This window comes from Giraffa tippelskirchi, chromosome X, assembly GCF_054371585.1.
Source record: "Giraffa tippelskirchi isolate mGirTip1 chromosome X, T2T-mGirTip1v1.2.pri, whole genome shotgun sequence".
Taxonomy (NCBI): Eukaryota; Metazoa; Chordata; class Mammalia; order Artiodactyla; family Giraffidae; genus Giraffa; species Giraffa tippelskirchi.
In genome coordinates, this window is record NC_137289.1 from 80,856,730 (window position 1) to 80,880,109 (window position 23,380).

Genomic DNA, 23,380 nt, shown 5'->3' on the forward strand with positions numbered 1-23,380 from the left:
AGTCCCATGGCCACTACTGAGTTTTCTAAATTTGCTGGCATATTGAGTGCAACACTTTCACAGCATCATCTTTTAGGATTTGAAAAGCTCAACTGGAATTCCATCACCTCCACTACCTTTGTTCATAGTGATGCTTCCTAAGGCCCACTTGACTTCACATTCCAGGATGTCTGACTCTAGGTGAGTGATCACACCATCGTGATTATCTGGGTCATGAAGATCTTTTTTCTACAGTTCTTCTGTGTATTCTTGCCTCCTCTTCTTAGTATCTTCTGCTTCTGCTAAGTCCATACCATTTCTGTCCTTTATTGAGCCCATCTTTGCATGAAATGTTCCCTTGGTATCTCTAATTTTCTTGAAGACATCTCTAGTCTTTCCCATTCTATCGTTTTCCTCTATTTCTTTGCATTGATTGCTGAGAAAGGCTTTTTTATCTCTCCTTGCTCTTATTTGGAACTCTGTATTCAAATAGGTATATCTTTCCTTTTCTCCTTTGCGTTTTGCTTCCCTTCTTTTCACAGCTCTTTGTAAGGCCTCCTGAGACTACCATTTTGCTTTTTTGCATTTCTTTTTCTTGAGGATGGTCTTACTCCTTGTCTCCTATGCAATGGCACTAACTTCTGTCCATTGTTCATCAGGCACTTTGTGTATCAGATCTAGTCCCTTAAATTTATTTCTCACTTCCACTGTATAATCATTAGGGATTTGATTTAAGTCATACCTGAATGGTCTAGTAGTGTTCCCTACTTTCTTCACTTTAAGTCTGACTTTGACAACAAGGAGTTCATAATCTGAGCCACAGTCAGCCCCCTGTCTTGTTTTTGTTTACTGTATAGAGCTTCTCCATCTTTTGCTGCAAAGAATATAATCAGTCTGATTTCCGTGTTGACAGTCTGGTGATGTCCATGTGTAGAGTCTTCTCTTGTGTTGTTGGAAGAGAGTATTGGCTGTGACTTGTGTGTTATCTTGCCAAAACTCTATTAGCCTTTTCCCTGCTTCATTCTGTACTCCAAGGCCAAATTTGCCTGTTACGCCAGGTGTTTCTTGAGTTCCTACTTTTGCATTCCAGTCCCCTATAATGAAAAGAACATCTTTTTTGGGGTGTTAGTTTTAGAAGGTCTTGTAGGTAGTCATAAAACTGTTCAACTTCAGCTTCTTCAGCGTTACTGGTCAGGGCATAGATGGATTACCATGATATTGAATAGTTTGCCATATTGAATGAGTTGGACCATAAAGAGGGCTGAATGGTGAATAATTGATGCTTTTGATCTGTTGTGTTGGAGAAAACTCTTGAGCTTCTCTTGAGAGTCCCTTGGATTGCAAGGAGATCAATTCAGTCAATGCTAAAGAAATCATTCCTGAATATTCATCAGAAAACCTGATGCTGAAGCTGAAACTCCAATACTTTGCCCACCTGATGTGAAGAGCCCACTCATTGGAAAATGCCCTGATGCCGGGATAGATTGAAGGCAGGAGGAGAAGGGGATGAGAGAGGACGAGATGGTTAGATGGCTTCACTAACTCAATAGACATGAGTTTGAGCCACCATGAGGTGGTGAAAGACAGGAAGCCTGGCATGCTGCAGTCTATGGGGTCACAGAGTCAGACCTGGCTGAGTGACTGAACAACAACAAAAACAAAAGGTTAGAAAATACATTGACTTATTCTTACTAGTGATTAATCATGATCCACATTGTTTTGTTATATTCATGTACATTACTTCATATTATTTTTGTTTGTGTCATGCAAATGGAAGGTTTATGAGGCTGCTTATTTGGGTCTTACTCTCATTATATTTTTGTTCTTTTTAAATTAAAATATTTAATCTTAAAATAGTTTTAGTCTTAAAGAGAAATTGAAGAAAAAGTACAGCGATTCTTTTTAAAAAATTTTTTCAAACTTTAAACTTTTTATTTTGTATTGGATTGTAGCTGATTAACAATGTTGTGGTAGTTTCAGGTGAACAGCAAGGTGACTCAGCCATAGATATACAGGTATCCGTTCTCCCCCAACCCCGCTCCCATCCAGGCTGGCACATAACATTGAGTAGTGTTCCATGTGCTATAAAATAGGTCCTTGTTGATTATCCATTTTGAATATAGCATTGTATATATGACCTTCCCAAATTCCCTAACTATCCCTCCTGCCCAACCACCGTAAGTTCATTTTATAAGTCTGTGAGACCCTTTTTGTTTTGCAAGCAAGTCCATTTGCATCATTTCTTTTTTTAGGTTTTTCATATATTAGGGATGTCCTATGATATTTCTCTTTCTCTCTCTGACTTGCTTCACTCAGTATGACACTCTCTAGGTCCATTCATGTTGCTGCAAATGGCGTTGTTTCATTATTTTTTAACAGCTGAGTAATATTTGATTGTACACTATTGGTGGGAATATAAACTGGTACAGCTGCTATGGAGAACAATATGGAGGCTCCTTAAACAACTAAAAATAGAGCTACCATATGACTCTTAAGTCCCACTCCTGGGCATATATCCGGAGAAAAACATGATTCTAAAGTACTCGTGTATCCCGGTGTTCATTGTAGCACAATTTATTGTTTATAATAGCCAAGGCGTGGAAGCAACCTAAATGTCCATCAACAGAGGAATGGATAAAGTAGATGTGGTGCATATATACAAGAGATTTCTTTTATATCCTTTGCCAAGCTTCTCCTAATGTTAACATCTTATATAGACATAATTATCACCCAACGAATATCCACATCACTGCATCTCTTGTTATGAATAATCACATCTTTTACTTGGATTTCACCATTGTTTCCCCTAATGCCATTTTTCTGTTTCAGAATCCAATCACATACTACATTTAGATGGCATGGATTCTTAGTTGTCTCCATTCTGTAACAGTTCTTCAATCTTTCTTTGCTTTTCATGAACTTGACACTTGACAAAAACATTGGTCAGTAATATCTTACATAGAATGTCTCAGTTCAAAATTGTCTGATTTTTCTCTGGAGTAAATTGAGGTTATGTTTTTGACAGCACCACCATATAAGTATGTTGTAACCTTCTCATTTCATTTTTTTCAAAAAGTAAATGGTGTTGAAATGTGCTATTATAGGTGATGTTATTCTTGTTAACGTGGTATCTGCCAGATTTCTCTACTATACATTTGCTGTTTTTCATTTTGTCAATCTTCCTTGCAATTAATTTAATTTTTAAAAATCTTTATTTTATATTGGAATATAGTTGATTTACCCTTGGAGAAGGACATGGCAACCCACTTCAGTATTCTTGCCTGGAAAATTCCATGGACAGAGGAACCTGGCGGGCTACAGCCTACGGGGTTGCAAAGAGTCAGACAGGACTGAAGTGACTTAGCATGCAAGCCTAGTTGATTTATACTGTGTTAGTTTCAGGTGTACAGTAAAGTGACTCCATTTGACATGAGTGCATGCATGTTCAGTCGCTTCAGTCATGTCTGACTCTTTGCGACCCTATGGACCACAGCCCACCAGGCTTCTCTGTCCATGAGATTTTCCTGGCAAGGATACTGGATTGGGTTGCCATGCCCTCTTCCAGGGGATCTTCCTGACTCAAGGATCTGTCCCGTGTTTTCTGAGTCTCCTGCACTGCAGACAGTTTCTTTAGGCAATGGGCAAAGAATCTGTAGTGGGTAAAGAATCTGCCTACAGTGCAGGAGATGCAGGAGACAAAGGTTCAATCCCTGGGTCAGGAAGATCCCCTGGAGGAAGGCACAGCAACCCATTCCATATTCTTGCCAGGAGAATCCCATGGAAAGAGGAGCCTGGTGGACTATGGTTCATGGAGTAACAAAGAATTGACATGATGGAAGCAACTGAACACACACACATGCATACATATTAGTTCAGTTGCTCAATTGCTCGTGTCCAATTCTGTGATCCCATGGACTACAACATGCCAGGCTTCTCTATCCATCACCAACTCCCAGAGCTTGCTCAAACTAATGGCCATAGAGTTGGAGATGCCATCCAACCATCTCATCCTCTGTTGTACCCTTATCCTCCTGCCTTCAATCATTCTCAGCAACCAGGTCTTTTCTAATGAGTCAGTTCTTCCCATTAGGTGGCCAAAGCATTGGAGCTTCAGCTTCAGCATCAGTCCTTCCAATGAACATTCAGGACTGATTTCCTTTAGGATTGACTTGTTTGATCTCCTTGCTGTCCAAGGGATTCACAAGAGTCTTCTCCAATACAATTCAAAACAATCTCCCAACCTTTTGTCTTTGGTAACCATAAATTTGTTTTAAAAGAAATGATTAACTTTCTTAAAATTTTTGTTTTTTATTTCTTTTTTCTTCTTTATTTTCTAATAAAATTATTTCTAAAAATAATTAAGTTAATTTTGATAGAAAACAAACGTAGAAGAAACAAAAATTGTTCTGTTTCCTCAAACACTTTGTGAATATTGGGTTTAAATGGCATAATCTTATCTGAAAAGTATTATCATTTTAAAATTTTGTTTTCAAGTGGTTAGGTTGGGAAATTACTGAAAAAAAACCTTACCATTTATCTTCACAACACCTATTTAACTTGAAGTTTGCTGCAAAGGAACTATATAAGAATGCCAAGAAATGTGATAAGGAAGAGAAGTCTGAAAAGACCAAGATTAAAAATGCAAGGAATTTTTCATCCTTTTACTTTTATTAAACTCATGAAGAAAGATTACTGGCTTTAGTATTCTAACCCAAATATCTATCTAATAAAACTATTTATTATCTGGCATAATAATAGCTTTATGGCTAAAGTGTAACTAACTTTGGTAATAGTGTATACCCTTAAATTGTGTATTTTGTCTGTAATTTTTTTTTCTTTTTCTTTTTTTACTTTTTATTTATTTATTTTTTAATAAATTTATTTATTTTAGTTGGGGGCTAATTACTTTACAATATTGTAGTGGTTTTTGCAATACATTGACATGAATCAGCCATGGGTTTACATGTGTTCCCCATCCTGAACCCCCCTCCCACCTCCCTCCCCATCCCATCCCTCTGGGTCATCCCATTGCCCCAGCCCTGAGCATTTGTCTCATGCACTGAACCTGGAAAGGTGTTCTGTTTCACATATAATAATATACATGTTTCAATGCTATTCTCCCAGAACATCCCACCCTAAACTTCCTCAGAGTCCATAAGATTGTTCTATGCATCTGTGTCTCTTATTCTGTCTCGCATATAGGGTTATCGTTACCATCTTTGAAATTCCATATATATGCATTAGTATACAGTATTGGTGCTTTTTTTCTGGCTTACTTCACTCTGTATAATGGGCTCCAGTTTCATCCATCTCAGTAGAACTAATTCAAATGTATTCTTTCTAATGGTTGAGTACTATTCCATTGTGTATATGTACCACAGCTTCCTTATCCATTCGTCTGCTGATGGACATCTAGGTTGCTTCCATGTCCTGGCTATTGTAAACAGTGCTGCGAGGAACATTGGGGTACACACATCTCTTTCAATTCTGGTTTCCTCGGTGTGTATGCCCAGCAGTGGGATTGCAGGGTCATATGGCAGTTCTATTCCCAGGTTTTTAAGGAATCTCCACATTGTTCTCCATAGTGGCTGTACTAGTTTGCATTCCCACCAACAGTGTAAGAGGGTTCCCTTTTCTCCACACCCTCTCCAGCATTTATTGCTTGTAGACTTTTGGATAGCAGCCATTCTGACTGGTGTGAAATGGTACCTCATTGTGGTTTTGATTTGCATTTCTCTAATAATGAGTGATGTTGAGCATCTTTTCATGTGTTTGTCAGCCATCTGTATGTCTTCTTTGGAGAAATGTCTGTTTAGTTCTTTGGCCCATTTTTTGATTGGGTCATTTAGTTTTCTGAAATTCAGCTGCAGGAGTTGCTTGTATATTTTTGAGATTAATTGTTTGTTTCTTCATTTGCTATTATTTTCTCCCACTCTGAAGGCTGTCTTTTCACCTTGCTTATAGTTTCCTTTGTTGTGCAAAAGCTTTTAATTTTACTTAGGTCCCATTTGTTTATTTTTGCTTTTATTTCCAATATTCTGGGAGGTGGGTCATGGAGGACCCTGCTGTGATTTATGTCAGAGAGTGTTTTGCCTATGTTTTCCTCTAGGAATTTTATAGTTTCTGGTATAACGTTTAGATCTTTAATCCATTTTGAATTTATTTTTGTGTATGGTGTTAGAAAGTGTTCTAGTTTCATTCTTTTACAAGTGGTTGACCAGTTTTCCCAGCACCACTTGTTAAAGAGATTGTCTTTTCTCCATTGTATATTCTTGCCTCCTTTGTCGAAGATAAGGTGTCCATAGGTGTGTGGGTTTATCTCTGGGCTTTCTATTTTGTTCCATTGATCTATATTTCTATCTTTGTGCCAGTACCATACTGTCTTGATGACTGTGGCTTTGTAGTAGAGCCTGAAGTCAGGCAGGTTGATTTCTCCAGTTCCATTCTTCTTTCTCAAGATTGCTTTGGCTATTCGAGGTTTCTTATATTTCCATACAACTTCTGAAATGATTTGTTCTAGTTCTGTGAAAAATATCGTTGGTAGCTTGATAGGGATTGCATTGAATCTATAGATTGCTTTGGGTAGTATACTCATTTTCACTATATTAATTCTTCCAATCCATGAACACGGTATATTTCTCCATCTGTTTGTGTCCTCTTTGATTTCTTTCATCAGTGTTTTATAGTTTTCTATATATAAGTCTTTTGTTTCTTTAGGTAGATATATTCCTAAGTATTTTATTCTTTTTGTTGCAATGGTGAATGGTATTGTTTCCTTAATTTCTCTTTCTTTTTTCTCATTATTGGTATATAGGAATGCAAGGGATTTTTGTGTGTTAATTTTATACCCTGCAACTTTGCTATATTCATTGATTAGCTCTAGTAATTTTCTGGTAGAATCTTTAGGGTTTTCTATGTAGACGATCATGTCATCTGCAAACAGTGAGAGTTTTACTTCTTCTTTTCCTATCTGTATTCCTTTTATTTCTTTTTCTGCTCTGATTGCTGGGGCCAAAACTTCCAAAACTATGTTGAATAGTAGTGGTGAACGTGGGCATCCTTGCCTTGTTCCTGACTTTAGGGGAAATGCTTTCAATTTTTCACCATTGAGGATAATGTTTGCTGTGGGTTTGTCATATATATAGCTTTAATTATGTTGAGGTATGTTCCTTCTATTCCTGCTTTCTGGAGGGTTTTTATCATAAGTGGATGTTGAATTTTGTCAAAGGCTTTTTCTGCATCTATTGAGATAGTCATATGGTTTTTATCTTTCAATTTGTTAATGTGGTGCATTACATGGATTGATTTGCGAATGTTAAAGAAACCTTGCATTCCTGGGATAAAGCCCACATGGTCATGATGTATGATCTTTTTAACATGATGTTGGATCCTGTTTACTAGAATTTTATTAAGGATTTTTGTATCTATGTTCATCAGTGATATTGGCCTGTAGTTTTCTTTTTTTGTGGCATCTTTGTCTGGGTTTGGACTTAGGGTGATGGTGGCCTCATAGAATGAGTTTGGAAGATTACCATCTTCTGCAATTTTCTGGAAAAGTTTGAGTAGGATAAGTGTTAGCTCTTCTCTAAATTTTTGGTAGAATTCCGCTGTGAAGCCGTCTGGTCCTGAGCTTTTGTTTGCTGGAAGATTTTTGATTACAGTTTCGATTTCCGTGCTTGTGATGGGTCTGTTAAGATCTTCTATTTCTTCCTGGTTCAGTTTTGGAAAGTTATATCTTTCTAAAAATTTGTCCATTTCTTCCAAATTTTAGCTGTTGGTAGTAGTCTCTTATGATCCTTTATATTTCTGGGTAGTCTGTTGCGGTCTCTCCATTTTCATTTCTAATTTTGTTGATCTGATTCTTCTCCCTTTGTTTCTTGATGAGTCTGGCTAATGGTTTGTCAATTTTATCTTCTTGAAAAACCAGCTTTTAGTTTTGTTGATTTTTGCCATGGTCTCTTTTGTTTCTTTTGCATTTATTTCTGCCCTAATTTTTAACATTTCTTACCTTCTACTAACCCTGGGGTTCTTCATTTCTTCCTTCTCGAGTTGCTTTAGGTGTAGAGTTAGGTTATTTATTAGATTTCTTTCTTGTTTCTTGAGGTAAGCCTGTATTGCTATGAACCTTCCCCTTAGCATTGCTTTTACAGTGTCCCATAGGGTTTGGGTTGCTGTGTTTTCATTTTCATTCATTTTTATGCATAATTTGATTTCTTTTTTGATTTCTTCTGTGATTTGTTGGTTATTCAGAAGCTTGTTGTTTAGCCTCCATATGTTGGAATTTTTAATAGTTTTTTTCCTGTAATTGAGGTCTAATCTTACTGCACTGTGGTCAGAGAAGATGAGTGGGATGATTTCAATTTTTTTGAATTTACCAAAGCTAGATTTATGGCCCAGGATGTGATCTATCCTGGAGAAAGTTCCCTGTGCACTTGAGAAAAAGGTGAAATTGATTGTTTTGGGGTGGAAAGTCCTGTAAATATCAATTAAATCTTACTTGTCTACTGTATCATTTAAAGTTTGTGTTTCCTTGTTAATTTTCTGTTTAGTTGATCTATCCATATGTGTGAGTGGAGTATTAAAGTCTCCCACTATCATTGTGTTATTGTTAATTTCCCCTTTCATATTTGTTAGTATTTGCCTTACATATTGTGGTGCTCCTATGTTGAGTGCATATATATTTATAATTTTTATATCTTCTTCTTGGATTGATCCTTTGATCATTATGTAGTGTCCTTCTTTGTCTCTTTTCACAGCCTTTATTTTAAAGTCTATTTTATCTGAAATGAGTATTGCGACTCCTGCTTTCTTTTGGTCTCCGTTTGCATGAAATATGTTTTTCCATCCCTTCATTTTCAGTCTGTATGTGTCCCTAGTTTTGAGGTGGGTCTCTTGTAGACAGCATATATAGGGGTCTTGGTTTTGTATCCATTCAGCCAGTCTTTGTCTTTTGGTTGGGGCATTCAACCGATTTACATTTAAGGTAATTATTGATAAGGATGGTCCCGTTGCCATTTACTTTGTTGTTTTGAGTTCGTGTTGAAACATCCTTTCTGTGTTTCCTGTTTAGAGAAGATCCTTTAGCATTTGTTGGAGAGCTGGTTTGGTGGTGCTGAATTCCCTCAGCTCTTGCTTGTCTGTAAAGCTTTTGAATTCTCCTTCATATCTGAATGAGATCCTTGCTGGGATATCAGTAATCAGGGTTGTAGATTATTCTCTTTCATTACTTTAAGTATGTCCTGCCATTCCCTTCTAGTCTGAAGAGTTTCTATTGAAAGATCAGCTGTTATCCTTATGGGGATCCTCTTGTGTGTTATTTGTTGTTTTTCCCTTGCTGCTTTTAATATTTGATCTTTGTGTTTGATCTTTGTTAATTTGATTAATATGTGTCTTGGGGTGTTTCGCCTTGGGTGTATCCTGTTTGGGACTCTCTGGGTTTCTTGGACTTCTGTGACTATTTTCTTCCCCATTTTAGGGAAATTTTCAACTATTATCTCCTTGAGTATTTTTTCATGGCCTTTCCTTTTATCTTCTTCTTCTGGGACTCCTATGATTCGAATGTTGGGGAGTTTCATATTGTCCCAGAGGTCCCTGAGGTTTTCCTCATTTCTTTTGATTCTTTTTTCTTTTTTCCTCTCTGCTTCATTTATTTCCACCATTCTATCTTCTGCCTCACTTATCCTATCTTCTGCCTCCATTATTCTACTGTTGGTTCCCCCCAGAATGTCTTTTATCTCCTTTATTTCATTATTCATTATGTATTGACTCATTTTTATTTCTTCTAGGTCCTTGATAAACATTTCTTGCATCTTCTCAATCCTTGTCTCCAGGCTATTTTTCTGTAACTCCATTTTGTTTTCAAGATTTTGGATCATTTTTATTATCATTATTCTAAATTCTTCTTCAGATAGATTCCCTATCTCCTCTTTTGTTTGGTTTGGTGGGCATTTATCATTTTCCTTTACTTGCTGAGTATTTCTCTGCCTTTTCATCTTGTTTAGATTGCTGTGTTTGGCGTGGCCTTTCTGTATTCTGGTAGTTTGAAGTTCCTTTTATTGTGGAGGTTCCTCACTGTGGGTGGGGTTGGATGTGTGACTTGTCAAGGTTTCCTGGTTGGGGGAGCTTGTGTCTGTGTTCTGGTGGGTGGAGCTCTATCTCTTCTCTCTAGAGTGCAATGGAGTGTCCAGTATTGAGTTTTGAGATGTCTATGGATTTGGTGTGCCTCTGGGCAGCCTGTATATTGATGCTCAGGGCTGTGTTCCTGCGTTGCTGGAGAATTTGCATGGTATGTCTTGCTCTGGAACGTATTGGCTCTTGGGTGGAGCTTGGTTTCAGTGTATATGTGGAGGCTTTTGGATGATCTCTTATTAATTAATGTTTCCTCTAGCTTTCAGTCTTATTCTTGCAGTAGCCTCAAGACTTCTCCATCCACACAGCATCGATCAGAAAACTTTTAGGTTAATGGTGAAAAGATTCTCCACAGTGAGGGATACCCAGAGAGGTTCACTGAGTTACATGGAGAGGTGAATGGAGGGGGGGTGTTGAGGTGACCAGGAGGAGAAGAGGGGAACTCAAACGTGGAGAGAGCAGTCTAACCGCTAAGCACTTCCCTCTGTGCTCTCCACAGTCTGGGACCCTCAGAGAGGTTCACAGAGATACACAGAGGGGTTTGAGGAAGGTAATAGAGGTGTGCATGAGTAGAAAGAGAGGAATCAAGAGGGGAGAGAGAGATGTGGGCAGTATTCTCTTCCCGAATTGTTCTCCAGTGCCCAGAAGACCCTCAGAGATTCATAGAATTGGGTTGAGAAGAGAAGGAGGAGGGCGGGAGATAGAGGTTCCCTGGGGGAGAAGAAAGAGCATCAATAGGGGGAGAGAGTAATCAAGTCAGTAATCCCACTCCTGAGTAAAAATGGGTACTAAAGATTGGGTTCTTAAATGTACAAAATTGATATCAAATATGTAAAACAAAGATTAAAAATCTAGAGTAGAGGTTAGACTCTTAGAAAAACATGATATAAAAAAAAGAAAACAAAATCACAAGAAGTATAAGATATATGTATGGAGTTTGCTTTAAAAATAGGGGTTTTTTTTGGCAAGGTAATAGTGAGTTATAAAAATGAAAATTAAAGGTGTAATAGAGGACTTAAAAAAGTAAAAAAAGATTTTTAAAAATTAAAAAGAAAAAAAAATGATAATAGTAAATATATATCCAGGACTTTCTCTGGAGCTGTTGTGAGTAGTGTGGGGTCTGTTCATTTTCAGATAGATCCTTGTTCCTGCTTATACTTTTCAAGATCTATAGGCCCCTTTCAATGCAGTTGGTGATAACTACAGGGATTTTTATCTGTTGTCCTGTCGCTTCCAAAGTGCTTCCCTCTGTTTATTTGGCTTCTGTTTGCAGGTCTCTTCAGTGTCTAATTTCTGCCCTGCCACAAAGCGGTGGAGGTGGTCTCTTTAGGTTCGTTTGTTGAGTCATGCTGTGGGGAGGGAGGAACGCTGCAAACCAATATCACTGGCGTGTTTGTGAGAGCTCGCAGTGTCTCGGCCGCACTGGGTTCACCCCCACTCACTGCGTGTGTGCTTTCCCAGTCTACCTTGCTCAGGCTTCAGGTTACTCGGCCGGGGAGTGGGCCCTGAGATGCGTGAACTTCCCAGGTCTAAGCTGCTCAGGTTCAGGTTCCCGGGTACTCCACAAGGCACAGACTTGGTTGGGCCCGCCGTTTTTACCAATCCCCGTTCAGAGCAGCTCAGGCAGCCAGGAGTTTGGCGACCGCACTCTCCCCTGTTGGGGCGGTGCAGCTTATCACCTCCCTGGTCCCCGCCTCGGTTTACAGGCGCGCCCGGCTCCATTATGCTTTGCGTTAGTTCTGGGTAGCTGGTCTCTGACTGTGACCTTCCGGGCGGCTGTTGACTCTCTGGGATCTCAGGCAGTCTTTGCTTAGAAACTGGAAGCCTGTTTGCAGTTTGGTAAGGGGTGCCGTCTCTGGGGCCGAGTTTGCCCCTTTCTGGCTCTGGCTGGTCCCGCCTGCCCGCTGAGTCCGGCGGTGGATGGGGCAGTCCACAGCCGGCTAGCTCTCCTCTGGTATTGCTCAGTCCTTTGTTCTGTGAGCGGGCCAGCAGTGCCTTAGATTTGGGCTTTTCACGGGATAGTTCTCTCTCTCTGGCTGTCCCACAGTTTAGGTTGCTATCTCACGTTAGCTCCCTCAGATTACCCTCAGGGCATTCGGCCAGGTCCTTACCCTAAACAGTGCCACCCGCTCCTCTCCATTCAGCCCCCACTTACTGGTGGCAGATGCGAGAGTCTGGGGTTCTTTGCTGGGAGTTGCCTTTAGGCACGTAATCTGTGGGTGTTATTTATTTTTTTCTCCCAGTTATGTTGCCCTCCGAGATTCAAAATCTTCCCCCAAACCCGCCGGTGAGAGGGCTTCCTGGTGTTTGGAAACTTCTCCTCTTTCACGACTCCCTCCCCGGGACGGGTCTCCATCCCTAACTATTTTATCTCTCTTTTTATCTTTTATATTTTCTCCTATGTCTTTTCGAAGATAATGCACTGTTTTTCTGGATGTCTGATGTCCTCTGCCAGCGTTCAGAAGTTGTTTTGTGAAGTTTGCTCAGCGTTCAGATGTTCTTTCGATAAGTTTTTGGTGGAGAGAGTGGCCTCCCCACCCTATTCCTCCGCCATCTTAGCCCCGTTCCGCCTTTGCTTTTTAATATGCTGTCTCGGTTGGTCATAGCTTTTCTTCGAAGGAGGAAGTGTCTTATAATTCATGGCTGCAGTCACCATCTGCAGTGATTTTGGAGCCCAAGAAAAAAAAAAGTCTGTCACTGTTTCCATTGTTTACCTATTTATTTGCCATGAATTGATGGGACCGGTTGCCATGATCTTAGTTTCTTGAATGTTAAGTTTTAAGCCAGCTTTTTCCATCTCCTCTTTCACTTTCATCAAGAGGCTCTTTAGTTCTTTTTTGCTTTCTGACATAAGGGTGATATCATCTGCATATCTGAGGATATTGATATTTTCCCCAACAATCTTGATTCCAGCTTGTGCTTTATCCACCCTGGCATTTCACATAATGTACACTGCATGTAAGTTAAATAATCAAGCTGACAATATACAGTCTTTACCTATTTGAAACCAGTCTGTTGTTCCATGTCTGGTTCTAACTGCTGCTTCTTGACCTGCATACAGATTTCTCAGGAGGCAGGTCGGGTGGTTTGGCAGTCCCATCTCCTTAAGAATTTTCCTGTTTTTTGTGATCCACACAGTCAAAGACTTTAGCATGGTCAATAAAGCAGAAGTAGATGTTTTTCTGGAACTCTCTTGCTTTTTTGATGATCCAATAGATATTGGCAATTTGATCTCTGGTTCCTCTGCGTTTTCTAAATCCAGCTTGAACATCTGAAAGTTCATTGTTCCCATACTGTTGAAGCCTGACTTGGAGAATTTTGAGCATTGCTTTGCTAGCATGTGAGTTGATTTCAATTGTGCAGTACCTTGATCATTCTTTGAAATAGCTTTTCTTTAGGATTGGAATGAAAACTGACCTTCTCCCATCCTGTGGCCACTGCTGAGTTTCCGAATTTGGTGGAATATTGAGTGAAGCATTTTCACATCATCATCTTTTAGGATTTGAAATAGCTCAACTGGAATTCCATCACCTCCACTAGCTTTGTTCTTAGTGATGCTTGCTAAGGCCCACTTGACTTCACATTCCAGGGTGTCTGGTTCTAGGTGAGTGACCATAGCGTTGTGATTATCTGGGTCATGAAGTTCTTTTTTGTGTACTTCTTCTGTGTATTCTTGCCACCTCTTCTCAATACCTTCTGCTTCTGTTAGTTTCATCCTGTTTCTGTCCTTTGTTGTGTCCATATTTGCATGAAATGTTCCCTTGGTATCTCCAATTTTCTTGAAGAGATCTCTAGTCTTTCCCATTCTATTGTTTTCCTCTATTTCTTTGCATTGATCACTGAGGAATCCTTTCTTTTCTCTCGTTGCTCTTCTTTTGAACTCTGTATTCAATTGGGTATATCTGTCTTTTTCTCCTTTGCCTTTAGCTTCTCCTCTTTTCTCAGCTATTTGTAAGGCCTCCTCAGACAACAATTTTGCCTTTTTCGTTTCTTTTTCTTGGGGATGGTTTTGATCCCTGCCTCCTGTACAATGTCACGAGCCTCCGTCCATAGTCCTTCAGGTACTCTGTTTATTAAATCTTATCCCTTTGATATATTTGTCACTCCCATAGTATAATTGTAAGTGATTTGATTTAGGTCATACCTGAATGGTCTAGTGGTTTTTCCTCCTTTATTCAATTTAAGTGTGAATTTTGGAATAAGGAGTTCATGGTCTGAGCCACCGTCAGCTCCCAAGCTTGTTTTTGCTGAATGCATAGAGCTTCTCTAATTTGGCTGCAAAATATAATCAATATGACTTTGATATTGACCATCTGGTCATGTCCATGTGTAGAGTTTTCTCTTGTGTTGTTGGAAGAGGGTGTTTGCTATATATCCACTGAGCAGATGACCCACAAACTGCAGAATATTTATACCAAATAAATTCTTGCACTTTTAAGAAAATTTTAGGACCCACAACAGATTTTCCAACCTGGGGATCTGGCAAAGGGACTGAGAACCCCCAGAGAATTTGACTTTGGAGCCCAATTGGATTTCATTACAAAACTTACACAGGATTGGGGAAACAGACTCTTGTAGGGCACAAACAAAGCCTTGTGTGCACTAGGACCCAGGAGATAGGAGCAGTGACCCCACAAGAGGCTGGCTAGACTCGCCTGTGGGTGTTCAGGGGGCTCCAGTGGAGGCATGGGTCCTCGGTGTCCTGCCGCATGGTCAAAGTCACTGAGTGCGGAAGTGCCTGCTGGGACCTTTTGAAGGAGGTCACCATTATCTTCATTACCCCAACCATAGTTTGTTTTCAAGTCAAACAACAGGGAGGGAACAGAGCCCTGCCCATCAACAGAAAATTGGATTAAAGATTTATTGAGCACGGCCCCACCCATCACAGCAAGACCCAGTTTCCACAGTCAACCTCTCCCATCAGGAAGCTTCCATAAGCCTCTTATCCTTATGCATAATAGAGCAGACAGAATGAAAACCACAGTCACAGAAAACTAATCAAACTGATCACTTGGACCACAGCCTTGTTTAACTCAATGAAACCCATGATGGATGGGTCATGGTGGAGAGTTCTGACAAAACATGGTCCACTGGAGAAGGGAATGGCAAATCACTTCAGTATTCTTGCCTTGAGAACCACATGGACAGTATGAAAGAGCAAAAAGATATGACACTAAAAGATGAGCTCCCCAGGTCGGTAGGTGCCCAGTATGTTACTGGAGAAGAGTGGAGAAATAACTCCAGAGAAGAGATGGAGCCAAAGGGAAAACAACGCTCAGCTGTAGATGTGACTGGTGATGGAAATATAGTTCGATGCTGTAAAGAACAATATTGCACAGGAACCTGGAATGTTAGGTCCGTGAATCAAGGTAAATGGGAAGTAGTCAAACAGGAGATGGAAATCATGAACATTGACATTTTAGGAATCAGTGAAGTGAAATGGGCTGGAATGGGCAAATTTAATTCAGATGACCATTATATCTACTACTGTGAGCAAGAATCCCTTTGAGGAAATGGAATAGCCCTCATAGTCAACAAAAGAGTCTGAAATGCAGTACTTGGGTGCAATCTCAAAAGTCACAGAATGTTCTCTGTTCGTTTCCAAGGCAAACCATTCAATATCACAGTAATACAAGTTTATGCCCCTGCCGGTAACGCTGAATAAGCTGAACAGTTATACAAACACCTACAAGACCTTCTAGAACTAACACCCAAAAAAGATACCCTTTTCATCATATTGACTGGAATGCAAAAGTAGGATATCAAGAGATACCTGGAATAACAGGCAAATTCGGCCTTTGAGTACACCTTGATTAGATGTAATTTATTCCAGGAGTGGTTCAATGTCCACAAATCAGAGTGACACACTACATCTACAAAATGAAGGATAAGAATCATAGGTTCATCACAGTAGATGCAGAAAGGCATTTGACAAATTTAAACATTCATTCATGACAACAACCTTCCACAAAGTGGATATAGACGGAATGTACCTCTTCATAGTTAGTCATGGATTACAAGCTCACAACTAACATCATACTCAAGGAAAAAATGCTAAAATGCTTTTCTCTAAGATCAACACAAGGATTCCCACTTTTAATACTTCTATTTCACCTACTGTGGGAAATCCTAACCAGAGCAATTAGGCAAGAAAAAGAAACAAAAGACATCGACATCAGAAAGGAAAAAGTAAAACTGTCTCTATTATCAGATAACATGATATTATATATAAAAACCCTTGGCATTATATATAGAAGAATTCACAAATAAAACCAAAAAGTTCAGTAAAGTTGCAGGATATGAAATCAATTATACAAAAATAAGTTTAGTTCTTTGGCCCATTTTTTCATTGGGTCGTTTATTTTTTGGAATTCAGCTGCAGGAGTTGCTTGTATATTTTTGAGATTAATTGTCTGTCATTTGCTTCGTTTGCTATTATTTTCTCCCATTCTGAAGGCTGTCTTTTCACCTTGCTAATAGTTTCCTTTGTTGTGCAGAAGCTTTTGATTTTAATTAGGTCCCATTTGTTTATTTTTGCTTTTATTTCCAATATTCTGGGAGGTGGGTCATGGAGGGTCCTGCTGTGATTTATGTCGGAGAGTGTTTTGCCTATGTTTTCCTCTAGGAGTTTTATAGTTTCTGGTCTTACGTTTAGATCTTTAATCCATTTTGAGTTTATTTTTGTGTATGGTGTTAGGAAGTGTTCTAGTTTCATTCTTTTACAAGTGGTTGACCAGTTTTCCCAGCACCACTTGTTAAAGAGATTGTCTTTTCTCCATTGTATATTCTTGCCTCCTTTGTCAAAGATAAGTTGTCCATAGGTGCGTGGGTTTATATCTGGGCTTTTTATTTTGTTCCATTGATCTATATTTCTATTTTTGTGCCAGTACCATACTGTCTTGATGACTGTGGCTTTGTAGTAGAGCCTGAAGTCAGGCAGGGTGATTCCTCCAGTTCCATTCTTCTTTCTCAAGATTGCTTTGGCTATTCGAGGTTTCTTATATTTCCATACAAAATATGAAATTATTTGTTCTAGTTCTGTGAAAAATACCATTGGGCCAAAGATCTAAACAGACATTTCTCCAAAGAAGACATACAGATGGCTGACAAACACATGAAAAGATGCTCAACATCACTCATTATTAGAGAAATGCAAATCAAAACCACAATGACGTACCATTTCACACCAGTCAGAATGGCTGCTATCCAAAAGTCTACAAGCAATAAATGCTGGAGAGGGTGTGGAGAAAAGGGAACCCTCTTACACTGTTGGTGGGAATGCAAACTAGTACAGCCACTATGGAGAACAGTGTGGAGATTCCTTAAAAAACTGGGAATAGAACTGCCATATGACCCAGCAATCTCATTGCTGGGCATACACACCGAGGAAACCAGAATTGAAAGAGACGTGTGTACCCCAATGTTCCTCACAGCACTGTTTACAATAGCCAGGACATGGGAGCAACCTAGATGTCCATCAGCAGACAAATGGATAAGGAAGCTGTGGTACATATACACAATGGAATAGTACTCAGCCATTAGAAAGAATACATTTGAATCAGTTCTACTGAGATGGATGAAACTGGAGCCCATTATACAGAGTGAAGTAAGCCAGAAAGAAAAGCACCAATACTGTATACTAATGCATATATATGGAATTTCAAAGATGGTAACGATAACCCTATATGCGAGACAGAATAAGAGACACAGATGCATAGAACAGTCTTATGGACTCTGAGGAAGAAAGTGAGGGTGGGACGTTCTGGGAGAATAGCATTGAAACATGTATATTATCATACGTGAAGTAGAACACCATTCCAGGTTCAATGCATGAGACAAATACTCAGGGCTGGGGCAATGGGATGACCCAGAGGGATGGAATGCGGAGGGAGGTAGGAGGGGGTTCAGGATGGGGAACACATGTAAACCCATGGCTGATTCATGTCAATGTATGGCAAAAACCACTACAATATTGTAAAGTAATTAGCCCCCAACTAAAATAAATAGATTTATTTTAAAAAAAAGTTGTGCTTCTGTAACTAATAATACACTATCATAAATAGAAATTAAGAAATCAACCCTAATTACAAATATATTAAAAATAAAATATCTAGGAGAATTTAACCAAGGATATGAAAAACCAATGATGACAAGCTGAAGATGATCAGTTCTATGAAGACCTACAAGACCTCCTAGAACTAACACACAAAAAAAGATGTTCTATTCATCATTGAGGATTGGAATGCAAAAATAGTAAGTAAAGAGATCCCTGGCATAACAGGCAAGTTTGGCCTTGGAGAACAAAATGAAACAGGGCAAAGTTTAACTGAATTCTGCCAAGGGAATGCATTGGTCATGGCAAATACACTTTTTCAACAACACAAGAGACAACTTTACACATGGACATCACCAAATGGCCAATACAGAAATCAAATTGATTATATTTCTTGTAGACAAAGATGAAGAAGCTGTATACAATCAGCAAAAACAAGACCTGGAACTGATTCTGGCTCAGGTCATCAGCTTCTCATAGCAAATTTCAGGCTTAAACTAAAGAAAGCAGTGAAAACCACTAGGCCAGCCAGATATTACTTAAATCAAATTCCCTTTGAATATTCAGTGTAATAACTAATAGTTTCAAGGGATTAGAATTTGTAAACAGTGTGCCTGAGGAACTATGGATGGAGGTCCATAATATTGTACAGGAGGCAGCAAACAAAATCTTCCCAAAGTAAAAGAAAAGCAGGAAGGCAAAGTTATCTGAGGGATCCTTACAAATATCTAAAGATAGAAGAGAAGTGAAAAGCAAAGGAGAAAGGGAAAGGTATATCCAAGTAAATGCAGGTTTCCAAAGAATAGCATGGAGATATTAGAAGGCCTTCTTCAATGAACAGTGTATATAAAACTAGAAGAAAACAACAGAAGGGAAATGACTAGAGATATCTCTACAGGAAAATTGAAGATATCAAGGGAACATTTTGCCCAAAGATGGGCACAATAAAGGACAAAAATGGTGGAGACCCAGTAGACACTGAAGAGATCAAGAAGAGATGGAAAGAATACATGGAAGAACTGTTTGAAAATAATATCCAAATGAACAGAATGACTACAATGATGTGATCAGCCACCCAGAGCCAGACATTCTGGAGAGCAAAGTCAAGTGGGCCTTAGGAAGCAATGCTGTTAGTAAAGCTAGTGGATTCAACAGAATTCAAGTACAGCTATTTAAAGCCCTAAAGGAAGATTCCATCAAAGTGTTGTATTCTATATATCAGCACATCTGGAAGACCCATCAGTGGGCACAGGACTGGAAAAAGTCAATCTTCAGCCCAATTACCAAGAAGGGTAGTACTAAAGAATGTGGTAACTCTCAGACAATTACACTCATCTCCCATGCTAGTAAAGTCATGCTTAAAATCTTGCATGCTAGGCTTAAGCATTACGTGACCCAAGAACTTGCAAATTTCCAAGCTGGATTTAGAAAAGAAAGAGAAACCAGAGATCAAATTGCCAACATTCAGTGGGTCATATAGAAAGCTAGGGAATTCCAAGAAAGTCCATCTACCTCTGTTTCATCAATTACACCAAAGCCTTTGACTGTGTGGATCATAAGAAACTGTGGAAAGCTCCTAAAGAAATGGGAATACCAGACCGTCTTACCTGTCACCTGAGAAATCTGCACGCAGGTCAAGAAGCAACAGTTAGAACCCTGTATGGAACAACTGATTGGTTCAAGATTGAGAAAGGAGTATGGTAGGGTTGTCTGCTGTAACCATGTTTGTTCAATCTATACACTGAGCACATCATGAGAAATGCTGAGCTTGATGAGTTACAAGCTGGAATCAAGATGGCGGGAGAAACATTAATAACCTCAGATATACAGATGATACCACTCTAATGGCTGAAATCAAGGAGGAACTAAAGAACCTCTTGATGAGGGTGAATGAGGAGAGTAGAACAGCCAGCTTAAACTAAATGTTAAAATATCACTAAGATTTTTTGAACCATGGACTTCCAGAGGTTCAAGCTGGATTTAGAAAAGGCAGAGAAATCAAAGATGAAATTGCCAACATCCATTGGACCATAGAAAAAGCAAGCTGATACTGCTGTTGCTAAGTCGCTTCAGTGGTGTCCTACTCTGTGTGACCCCATAGACGGCAGCCTACCAGGCTCTTCCCTCCCTGGGATTCTCCAGGCAAAAACACTGGAGTGGGTTGCCATTTCCTTCTCCAATGCATGAAAGTGAAAAGTGAAAGTGAAGTCACTCAGTCATGTCCGACTCTTCGCAACCCCATGGACTGCAGTCTACCAGGCTCCTCCGTCCATGAGATTCGCCCAGAAAGAGAACTGGAGGGGGTTGCCATTGCCTTCTACAAGAAAAAGCAAGAGATTTCTAGAAAAAACATCTACTTCTGGTTTATTGACTATGCCTAAGCCTTTTACTGTGTGGATCACAACAAACTGTGGAAAATTCTTAAAGAGATGGGAATACCAGGACACCTGACCTGCCTCCTGAGAAATCTGTATGCAGGTCAGGAAGCAACAGTTAGAACTGGACATGGAACAACAGACTGGTTCCAAATCGAGAAAGGAGTACACTAAGGGTGTATATTGTCACCCTGCTTATTTAACTTATATGCAGAGTATATCATGAGAAATGCTGGACTGGAAGAACACAAGCTGGAATCAGGATTGCCAGGAGAAATATCAATAACCTCAGATATGCAGATGCCACCACCTTTATGGCAGAAAGTGAAGAAGAACTTAAGAGCTTCTTGATGAAAGTGAAAGAGGAGAGTGAAAAAATTCGCTTATAACTCAACATTCAGAAAACTAAGATCATGGCATCTGGTCCCATCACTTCAAGGCAAATAGATGGAGAAACAGTGGAAACAGTGGCAGACTTTATTTTGGGGGGCTCCAAAATCACTGCAGATGGTGTCTGCAGCCATGAAATTAAAAGACGCTTGCTCCTTGTAAGAAAAGTTATGACCAACCTAGACAGCATATTAAAAAGCAGAGACATTACTTTGCCAACAAAAGTCCATCTAGTCAAGGCTATGGTTTTTCCAGTAGTCATGTATGAATGGAGAGTTGGACTGTGAAGAAAGCTGAGCACCAAAGAATTGATGCTTTCAAACTGTGGTGTTGGAGAACTCTTGAGTGCCCCTTGGATAGCAAGGAGATCCAACAAATCAGTCCTGAATATTCATTGGAAGGACTGATGCTGAAGCTGAAAGTCCAATACTTCGGCCACCTGATGTGAAGAACTGACTCATTGGAAAAGACCCTGATGCTGGGAAAGATTGATGGTAGGAAGAGAAGGGGACAACAGAGGATGAGATAGTTGGATGGCATCACCAACTCAATGAACATGAGTTTGAGTAAACTCTCGGATTTGGTGATGGACAAGGTGGCCTGATGTGCTGCCATCCATGGGGTTGCAAAGAGTTGGACACGACTGAGTGGGTAAACAGAACAGAACTGAGCTGAAGTTCATGGTATATGGCCCCATTACTTCATGGCAAATAGAGGGGGGAAAGGTGGAAGTAGTGACAGATTTCCTCTTCTTAGGCTCTAAAATCACTGCAGGTAGTGACTGCAGCCATGAAATCAGATGAGGTTTACTTCTTGGCTGGAAAGCTATGACAATACTAGACAATGTGTTGAAAAGCAGAGACACTACTCTGTCGACAAAGGTCCATATCATCAAGGCTATTGTCCTCCAGGCATCATGTATGGTTATGAGAGCTGTACCATAAAGAAGGCAGAATTATAAAGAATGGTGCCTTCTAACTATGGTGCTGGAGAAGACTCCTGAGAATCCCTTGGACAGCAAGGAGATCAAACCAGTCAATCTTAAGGGAAATCAACCCTTAATACTCATTGGAAGAACTGATGCTGAAGCTGAAACTCCAGTACTTTGGTCATCTGATGTGAACAGCTGACTCATTGGAAAATCCTTGAAGCTGGGAAAGATTGAGGGCAGAAGAATAAGAGGGCATCAGAGGATGAAATGGCTGAATGACATTACTGATGTAATGAACGTGTATTTGGGAAACTTCAGGAGATGGTGAGGGACAGAGAGGCCTGGATTGTTGCGGTGCATGGGGTCACAGAGTCAGTCACAACTTGGTGACTGAACAACAGTAGCAAGAAAGATCACACTGAAAACTATAAGACATTGGATGAAAGAAATTGAAGAAAGTGTAATTAAATGGAAGGATATTCCATGCTCATGGATTGGAACAATATTGTATGGAACAACAAAAGACTCTGAATATTCAAATCGCTCTTGAGAAGGAAGGCTCAAGCATCATGCTTTCTGATTTCAAACTATATTACTAAGCTATAGTAAGTGAAACAGCATGGTATTGATATTAAAACAGACACATTGTAGATCAATGGAACAGAACAGATGAATCGAAATAAACCCATGCATTTGTGGTAATTTATTTGCAACAAAGGACCCAAGAATATACAATGGGGAAAGGACAGTCTCTTTAGTAAATGGTATTAGGAAAGCTGGACAGCCACATGTGAAAGAATAAAACTGGATCACTATCTTACATGATATACAACAATTATCTCAAAACTGATTAAAGACTCGAACTTATCTGAAGTCATAAAACTCGAGAAGAAATCATAGATAAGCTCCTTGACATTGGTTTTGGCAGTGATTTTTTGGAATTAATACCAAAAGCAAAGGCAACAAAAGCAAAAATAAACAAATGGGGCTACATCAAACAAAAAAGCTTCTGCACAGCAAAGGAAATCTTCAAAAAATTTAAAAGCCAACCTATTGGGTGGGAAAAATATTTGAAAATATTATAGGTGATAAGTAATTTACATCTGAAATATGTAAAAAGTTCATAAACTCAATAGCACAATACCCCAAACAATCTGATTTAAAAATGTATAGAGGATGTTAATATATAACAGGTACATGAAAATGTTCTCAGTATCACTCATCATCAGGGAGGGAATTGGAGATCAAAAGCACAGTGAGATATCAATCCACACCTTTTAAAATGACTGTCATCAAAAAGCAAGAAGAACACATGTTGAGTTTGTGGAGCAGTGGGAACACTTGTGCACTGTTGTTAGGCATATAAACTGGTGTAGCCACTATGGAAAACAGTATGAAGCTTCCTTGAGAAATGAAAATTAAAACCTACCTTATGGTCCAGCAATTCCACTTCTGGGTATTTATCCGAAGGAAAAAAAAAAACACTTAATTCAAAAAGATATGTGCGCCCCATGTACATTACAG

General features: G+C 39.4%; 1 pseudogene; it reads left to right on the forward strand.

Moving 5' to 3' along the window:
* Positions 1–23,380, forward strand: part of LOC145535671 (charged multivesicular body protein 1B2-like) — a 58,069-nt pseudogene that overhangs the window by 19,516 nt on the left and 15,173 nt on the right.